Below are 7,710 nucleotides of genomic sequence, written 5' to 3'. Positions count from 1 at the left end.
GTACTTTTTTCAGAACTCACAAACAACTGTTCATGGGCTGAAAAGGCTTTTGGAGCAATAAAAACAGTAAAAACTGCTATAACTCAAAAAGGCAATATGATAAGTTCAAACTTTAAAAGATATGTTGTGCAGATGTACAAGGCCTTCTTGCTCAGAAAGTATGGGTTAGAAATCTCTTGTAATTTCTTCAGAAATCAAACCTTTTTCCAAAAAATGCTTTTGAAGCAATAAAAACTAAAACAGCTATAACTCCAAAAACTAAGATGATAGACTCAAACTTTAAACTATATATTGTGTAGATTTACAGGTCCTACTTGCCCAGCAAATAGGGTTTGAATAGCTCAAGCACTTTTTCAGAAGTCACAAACAACTGTTCGGCTGAAAAGGCTTTTGGAGCAATAAAAACAGTAAAAACTGCTATAACTCAAAATTGAAATATTATAAGTTCAAACTTTAAAAGATATGTTGTGCAGATGTACAAGCCCTTCTTGCTCAGAAAGTATGGGTTAGAAATCTCTTGTATTTTCTTCAGAACTCACAAATTGTCTGAAAATGCTTTTGAAGCAATAAAAACTAAAACAGCTATAACTCCAAAACCTAAGATGATAGACTCAAACTTTAAACTATATATTGTGTAGATTTACAGGTCCTACTTGCCCAGCAAATAGGGTTTGAATAGCTCTTGGACTTTTTTCAGAACTCACAAACAACTTTTCATGGGCTGAAAAGGCTTTTGGAGCAATAAAAACAGTAAAAACTGCTATAACTCAAAAATGCAATATTATAAGTTCAAACTTTAAAAGATATGTTGTGCAGATGTACAAGCCCTTCTTGCTCAGAAACTATGGGTTAGAAATCTCTTGTATTTTCTTCAGAACTCACAAATTGTCTGAAAATGCTTTTGAAGCAATCAAAACTAAAACAGCTATAACTCCAAAACCCAAGATGATAGACTCAAACTTTAAACTATATATTGTGTAGATTTACAGGTCTTACTTGCCCAGCAAAGAGGGTTTGAATAGCTCTTGGACTTTTTTCAGAACTCACAAACAACTGTTCATGGGCTGAAAAGGCTTTTGGAGCAATAAAAACAGTAAAAACTGCTATAACTCAAAAATGCAATATGATAAGTTCAAACTTTAAAAGAAATGTTGTGCAGATGTACAAGCCCTTCTTGCTCATAAAGTATGGGTTAGAAATCTCTTGTATTTTCTTCAGAACTCACAAATTGTCTGAAAATGCTTTTGAAGCAATAAAAACTAAAACAGCTATAACTCCAAAACCTAAGATGATAGACTCAAACTTTAAACTATATATTGTGTAGATTTACAGGTCCTACTTGCCCAGCAAATAGGGTTTGAATAGCTCTTGGACTTTTTTCAGAACTCACAAACAACTGTTCATGGGCTGAAAAGGCTTTTGGAGCAATAAAAACAGTAAAAACTGCTATAACTCAAAAATGCAATATTATAAGTTCAAACTTTAAAAGATATGTTGTGCAGATGTACAAGCCCTTCTTGCTCAGAAAGTATGGGTTAGAAATCTCTTGTAATTTCTTCAGAACTCACAAATTGTCTGAAAATGCTTTTGAAGCAGTAAAAACTAAAACAGCTATAACTCCAAAACCTAAGATGATAGACTCAAACTTTAAACTATATATTGTCTAGATTTACAGGTCCTACTTGCCCAGCAAATAGGGTTTGAATAGCTCTAGTACTTTCTTCAGAACTCACAAACAACTGTTCGGCTGAAAAGGCTTTTGGAGCAATAAAAACAGTAAAAACTGCTATAACTCAAAATTGCAATATTATAAGTTCAAACTTTAAAAGATATGTTGTGCAGATGTACAAGCCCTTCTTGCTCAGAAAGTATGGGTTAGAAATCTCTTGCATTTTCTTCAGAACTCACAAATTGTCTGGAAATGCTTTTGAAGCAATAAAAACTAAAACAGCTATAACTCCAAAACCTAAGATGATAGACTCAAACTTTAAACTATATATTGTGTAGATTTACAGGTCCTACTTGCCCAGCAAATAGGGTTTGAATGGACCTTGTACTTTTTTCAGAACTCACAAACAACTGTTCGGCTGAAAAGGCTTTTGGAGCAATAAAAACAGTAAAAACTGCTATAACTCAAAAATGCAATATTATAAGTTCAAACTTTAAAAGATATGTTGTGCAGATGTACAAGCCCTTCTTGCTCAGAAAGTATGGGTTAGAAATCTCTTGTAATTTCTTCAGAAATCAAAAAAGTCCTAAAAATGCTTTTGAAGCAATAAAAACTAAAACAGCTATAACTCCAAAACCTAAGATGATAGACTCAAACTTTAAACTATATATTGTGTAGATTTACAGATCCTACTTGCCCAGCAAATAGGGTTTGAATGGCTCTTGTACTTTTTTCAGAACTCACAAACAACTGTTCGGCTGAAAAGGCTTTTGGAGCAATAAAAACAGTAAAAACTGCTATAACTCAAAAATGCAATATTATAAGTTCAAACTTTAAAAGATATGTTGTGCAGATGTACAAGCCCTTCTTGCTCAGAAAGTATGGGTTAGAAATCTCTTGTATTTTCTTCAGAACTCACAAATTGTCTGAAAATGCTTTTGAAGCAATAAAAACTAAAACAGCTATAACTCCAAAACCTAAGATGATAAACTCAAACTTTAAACTATATATTGTCTAGATTTAGAGGTCCTTCTTGCCCAGCAAATAGGGTTTGAATGGCTCTTGTACTTTTTTCAGAACTCACAAACAACTTTTCATGGGCTGAAAAGGCTTTTGGAGCAATAAAAACAGTCAAAACTGCTATAACTCAAAAAGGCAATATGATAAGTTCAAACTTTAAAAGATATGTTGTGCAGATGTACAAGCCCTTCTTGCTCAGAAAGTATGGGTTAGAAATCTCTTGTAATTTCTTCAGAAATCAAAAATTTCCAAAAAATGCTTTTGAAGCAATAACAACTAAAACAGCTATAACTCCAAAACCTAAGATGATAGACTCAAACTTTAAACTATATATTGTGTAGATTTACAGGTCCTACTTGCCCAGCAAATAGGGTTTGAATAGCTCTAGCACTTTTTCAGAACTCACAAACAACTGTTCGGCTGAAAAGGCTTTTGGAGCAATAAAAACAGTCAAAACTGCTATAACTCAAAATTGCAATATTATAAGTTCAAACTTTAAAAGATATGTTGTGCAGATGTACAAGCCCTTCTTGCTCAGAAAGTATGGGTTAGAAATCTCTTGTATTTTCTTCAGAACTCACAAATTGTCTGAAAATGCTTTTGAAGCAATAAAAACTAAAACAGCTATAACTCCAAAACCTAAGATGATAGACTCAAACTTTAAACTATATATTGTCTAGATTTAGAGGTCCTACTTGCCCAGCAAATAGGGTTTGAATGGCTCTTGTACTTTTTTCAGAACTCACAAACAACTGTGCATGGGCTGAAAAGGCTTTTGGAGCAATAAAAACAGTCAAAACTGCTATAACTCAAAAAGGCAATATGATAAGTTCAAACTTTAAAAGATATGTTGTGCAGATGTACAAGCCCTTCTTGCTCAGAAAGTATGGGTTAGAAATCTCTTGTAATTTCTTCAGAAATCAAAAATTTCCAAAAAATGCTTTTGAAGCAATAAAAACTAAAACAGCTATAACTCCAAAACCTAAGATGATAGACTCAAACTTGAAACTATATATTGTGTAGATTTACAGGTCCTACTTGCACAGCAAATAGGGTTTGAATAGCTCTTGGACTTTTTTCAGAACTCACAAACAACTGTTCATGGGCTGAAAAGGCTTTTGGAGCAATAAAAACAGTCAAAACTGCTATAACTCAAAAATGCAATATGATAAGTTCAAACTTTAAAAGATATGTTGTGCAGATGTACAAGCCCTTTTTGCTCAGAAAGTATGGGTTAGAAGTCTCTTGTATTTTCTTCAGAACTCACAAATTGTCTGAAAATGCTTTTGAAGCAATAAAAACAAAAACAGCTATAACTCCAAAACCTAAGATGATAACTTTAAACTATATATTTTGTAGATTTACAGGTCCTACTTGCCCAGCAAATAGGGTTTGAATAGCTCTTGTACTTTTTTCAGAACTCACAAACAACTGTTCATGCCCACATAGCAAATTTGGTCTGGGCCAGATCTGGGCCAGGCAGTTACATGTGGCCCACATGGCGCAAAGAATGACGGCCCCCCACTGGCCCAGTGCTGGTTTGCCAGAGGTGGCCCATGTCCGGGCCAGAACTAGGCCAGATGTGGACACTCAGAGCTGGCCCAGTGCTGGCCCAGTTCTGGCAAATCAGCACTGGGCCAGATGTGGACACTCAGAGCTGGCCCAGTGCTGGCCCAGTGCTGGCCCAGTTCTGGCCCAGGTCTGGCCCGGTTCTGGCAGATCAGCACTGTGCCAGTGGGGGGCCGTCATTCTTTGCACCATGTGGGCCAGATGTAACTGCCAGATCTGGCCCAATTCTAGCCCAGTTCTGGCCCAGTTCTGGCCTAGTTCTGGCCCAGTGCTGGCCCAGTTCTGGCAAATCAGCACTGGGCCAGATGTGGACACTCAGAGCTGGCCCAGTGCTGGCCCAGTGCTGGCCCAGGTCTGGCAAATCAGCACTGGGCCAGATGTGGACACTCGGAGCTGGCCCAGTGCTGGCCCAGGTCTGGCTCTGGCAGATCAGCACTGGGCCAGTGGGGGGCCATCATTCTTTGCGCCATGTGGGCCAGATGTAACGGCCCAGATCCAAATTCACTATGTGGGACCCTGATTACTTTACATTGCGACACAAATGCCTCAACAACTGCAGAATTACACATCATCTCTTTATTTGATGAATCAAATTTTAACGTTTTAAAGCTCAGGTCAAAAAGTACACAAGGGCCTGGACCATATAGAAAATAAATACAGAATGTACAACTAGAAAATCTGCAATGGCTGAAGCCATTGCTGGAGTGTCTGCGTCTCTCCCTCTCCCCCCTCTCTCTCTCTCTCTCTCTCTCTCTCTCTCTCGCTCGACTGGCTCCGTTTCAAAATTCTAAAGAATAAAGCCTAAAGAATAAAGTCTACCTCTCTCCCTCTCTCCATTCCTCCTCTTTATTTTCCTGCCTCTGGACAGGCGAAGAATAAAGTCTCTTTATTTATAATCACGAATAAACGTGATTATTTTACATAATCACGTTCAGTATACAATTATATAATTAGAGTAAATATATTGCATCGATGTATATAAAACACAAGATAATCTTACCTGTTGTTGACAGAGATCCCAAACTACTAAAGAATAAAGTCTACCTCTCCCCCTCTCTCTCTCTCCCTCCCCTCTCTCCCTCCCTCCCTCTCTCTCACTCCCTCCCTCCCTGAATAAAGCCTAAAGAATAAAGTCTACCTCTCTCCCTCTCTCCCTCCCTCCCTCTCACTCCCTCCCTCCCTCCCTCCCTCTCTCTCTCCCTCCATATCTCTCTCTCTCCCTCCCTCTCCCTCTCTCTCTCTCCCTCTCCCTCTCTCCCTCTCTCCCTCACCCCCCCTCTCTCTCTCGCTCTCTCTCTCGCTCGACTGGCTCCGTCACAAAATTCTAAAGAATAAAGCCTAAAGAATAAAGTCTAAAGAATTCCGCATACACTCAATGCCAAAATTCATTTAAATGGGGAAAACTGATACTTTTGAAAATTCGACAATTCTGCAAAAAGTACAAGTTGTTCAAATGTCAAAAGTAATAGCACACATACTACTGCGAAAGCGATCGTAATGAGGTATAACATGTTGAAACTGGTTGAAGCGTTAAGGAGTTGAAACTGGCTAAATGGAGTACTAATACTTTTGCAAATTCTAGCAAATTCTGTAAAAAGTACAAGTTTTTCAAATGTCAAAAGTAATAGCACACGTACTACTGTGAAAGCGATCATAATGAGGTATAACATGTTGAAATCGGTTGAAGCTGGCTAAATGGAAAATCATGGAAAATATAATAATAAAAAATACGTGAAATACAAGAACACATAGTGCCTGCGTGACATCACGCAGACACTCAATTATAAATATCAAATATATAAATATTAGATGTTTTTCTACATTTTACTGACACGTGTAGTCTAACAAATGCAGTTTAACCGTATAACAAGTAACAAGTAACCAAAGAAAGTTATTTTTCATTCTTTTACGCTCAAACCCTCTTTTCTCCTCATCCTTTCAGTGCGTCCACCATTCCGGTCCGGAGCATTTTGAAGCCACTTTGTTATTTTCAGCTCGATTTCCTGGGCAGTTGCAGTTGCACTTGCGGTGAGGCGGTTGCGCTGCACAGCCGCTGAAAATACAGAACAGGAATTAATATATGTGGGCACAGATTTTTAGAGCAGGGTCCAGAGGGACCAGAGCCTAGATCAGGGACCAGAACCTAGAGCAGGGACCAGAGGAGGGACCAGAGCATAGAGCAGGGACCAGAGGAGGGACCAGAGCCTAGAGCAGGGACCAGAGGAGGGACCAGAGCATAGAGCAGGGACCAGAGGAGGGACCAGAGCCTAGAGCAGGGACCAGAGGAGGGACCAGAGCCTAGAACAGGGACCAGAGGAGGGACCGGAGCCTAGAGCAGGGACCAGAGGAGGGACCAGAGCCTAGAGCAGGGACCAGAGGAGGAACCAGAGGCGGGAGCAGAGGAGGGAGCAGAGGAGGGACCAGAGCAGGGACCAGAGGAGGGACCAGAGCCTAGAGCAGGGACCAGAGGAGGGACCAGAGGAGGGACCAGCGCCTAGAGCAGGGACCAGAGGAGGGACCAGAGGAGGGACCAGAGCCTAGAGCAGGGACCAGAGGAGGGACCAGAGCAGGGACCAGAGCAGGGACCAGAGCAGGGACCGACCAGAGGCGGGAGCAGAGGAGGGATCAGAGGAGGGAGCAGAGGAGGGAGCAGAGGAGGGACCAGAGCAGGAACCAGAGGACGGACCAGAGCCTAGAGCAGGGACCAGAGGAGGGACCAGAGGAGGGACCAGAGGAGGGATCAGAGCCTAGAGCAGGGACCAGAGGAGGGACCAGAGCAGGATTAAAGACATGTAATTTATAGTCAACCCTTATATGAACGTACCAACCACAAGATTTTTGACCTGTAGGTGCTGGAATCCAATCTTGCTGGAGGGTTGAGTGCTGGGGCCAGAGTGGTGCAGGCTGGAGGAGCCAGAGCAAAATTCAATCCTCGGGGGACACGGTAATGCAGCATGTCTTAAAAGAAAGTGCAAATACAAAATACTTTAAATGTGCTATGTGTAGTTTCTTCCCCATAAAACTGGACCTAGGTGACGGGTCAGACTAAGAGCAGTTCACTTCCTATGGCAAGTACCCTAAAGCCAGGCCTGGGGTTGGCGCTCGTAAGGCAGGTTCACCCCCATGGGGCTCAGCCAGAAAGGACGATGTGGGTCCACCCTCCTGTGGACTCGCCACCCGTAGAGAGAATTACTGGGGCAAGGTGCAAAGAAATATGCGGTGGAGGGCAAATGTCTGACACAGCGTGGGGGGACAGTAGCCTAAGCTTATGCAGGAGGTCGAGCATTGCTGGCTAGATATGACTTTACGAAACAGGTGAATACCAAAGGACACTTGTGTACTTATAAAGGGACATGTTTGGTCTTAGTGCTAACACTAAAGCATAATTAAAAAAATAAAGTTCTGTGCACAGAGCCAATTACTTACTTTTTAAGTGGCTTGGGCTTCGGAGA

General features: G+C 40.8%; 1 non-coding gene across 1 annotated transcript; it reads left to right on the top strand.

The window, feature by feature from the left end:
* Positions 1–4,533: 4,533 nt before the first annotated feature.
* Positions 4,534–4,677, top strand: LOC140371126 (small nucleolar RNA SNORA5). Its single transcript, XR_011928434.1, has one exon. It is a non-coding gene; the product is annotated as a small nucleolar RNA SNORA5 (small nucleolar RNA).
* Positions 4,678–7,710: the final 3,033 nt, after the last annotated feature.

The sequence above is a fragment of the Eucyclogobius newberryi genome, unplaced genomic scaffold, assembly GCF_026437365.1.
Source record: "Eucyclogobius newberryi isolate DKJ021-1_F unplaced genomic scaffold, fEucNew1.0.hap1 SCAF_21, whole genome shotgun sequence".
NCBI classification, from domain to species: domain Eukaryota; kingdom Metazoa; phylum Chordata; class Actinopteri; order Gobiiformes; family Gobiidae; genus Eucyclogobius; species Eucyclogobius newberryi.
This window is presented reverse-complemented; position numbering and strand designations above follow the sequence as displayed.